The sequence below is a fragment of the Echinops telfairi genome, unplaced genomic scaffold (genome assembly GCF_000313985.2).
Source record: "Echinops telfairi isolate 266 unplaced genomic scaffold, ASM31398v2 ScPeMD7_3533;HRSCAF=4204_0, whole genome shotgun sequence".
In the NCBI taxonomy this organism is placed as follows: domain Eukaryota; kingdom Metazoa; phylum Chordata; class Mammalia; order Afrosoricida; family Tenrecidae; genus Echinops; species Echinops telfairi.
In genome coordinates, this window is record NW_022107431.1 from 23,697,877 (window position 1) to 23,699,164 (window position 1,288).

A 1,288-nucleotide genomic window follows, 5' to 3' on the forward strand; every position below is an offset into this window, starting at 1 on the left:
CTTTTTATGGTATGCACTTGGAGGTCAATTTTATCTGAGATTAGGATTGCAACCCCTGCTTTTTTTGAATTAGAGCTTGACTGATAATGTCTCCATCATTTGATTCTCAGCCCGTTTTTATCTGTAATGTTGAGGTGTGTTTCCTGTAGGCAGCAGATGAAGGGTTTGTGTTTTCCAAGCCAGTCTATTAGCTTCTGTCTCTTAAGGTCGGAGTTCAAACCATTAATATTCATGGTTATTACATCTATCTGTGGACCCTGTGATGTCATTTTATGTCTCTTGTTTGGGTGTTTTCCTACCTCTATTTCTTTACCGTGGATTGTGTATATGTGTGTTTGCGGTTTGTTTTTGCCTTCTTTCCATCGCTGTGCCAGTTTTATCTTGGGGGCTGTTTTCCCTTTAATGGTCTCTGGGTGGAGTTGTTCTGTGTGGTGGCCTCTTGTATGTGCTTGGTGAGTGTTGTTCTTCTGCCCATGCTGGGTCAGTGAGGATCTTTTGTAGTCCTGGGTTCCTTTTAGCATATTCTTTGAGGCTTTCCTTGTCTGGGAAGACTCTCACTTGTCCATCTATTTTGAACGATATTCTGGCAGGATACAATATTCTTGGGTTTGCGTTAATTTCCTGCAATTTTTGGAATATGCTGCTCTGCTCCACTGTCTCCTTTTCTTCATAGTGTCTGCTGACAGGTCTGAGCATATTCTTATCTGTTTGCCTTTATATATGGTTGCCTGTTTTTCTCTGACTGCTCTCATAATACTCTCCTTTACCTCATAGCTGGACAGTTTAACAACTATATGTCTTGCAGTTTAACAACTATATGTCTTGGTGACTTCTTCTGGGGATTCAGTCTAGCTGGTGTTCTTTCAGCCTCTTGAATAGTTGCCTGGTTTTTGTTCATTAAGTTAGGAAAATTTTCTTCCAAGCATTCCATCACTATTTTGGATGTTGGTTTCCTTGATGTGGATTGTTCCTCCACACCAATAATTCTAAGGTTGTTCCTTCTCATAGTGTCAGACATAGCTCTGAGGTTTTCTTCAGCTTCTCTGATGGACTTGTTAGACTTTTTCTCACGATTATTAATTTCTGCTTGTGAATCCTCTAGATCACTGGTGCGGGTTTCAGCCTCCTCCATTCTCTGAGTGAAGTCCGTGAGTTTGCTGTTAGTTTTTGTTATCTCGCCCTTTAACTCCTGTATTTCCTTTTGGTGCATAGCCTTTAATTCCTCTATCATTTCATCCTTTTTCTGTAATGCTTCCCTCATGTCTTGTATAGCTCCAAGCAGCATTCT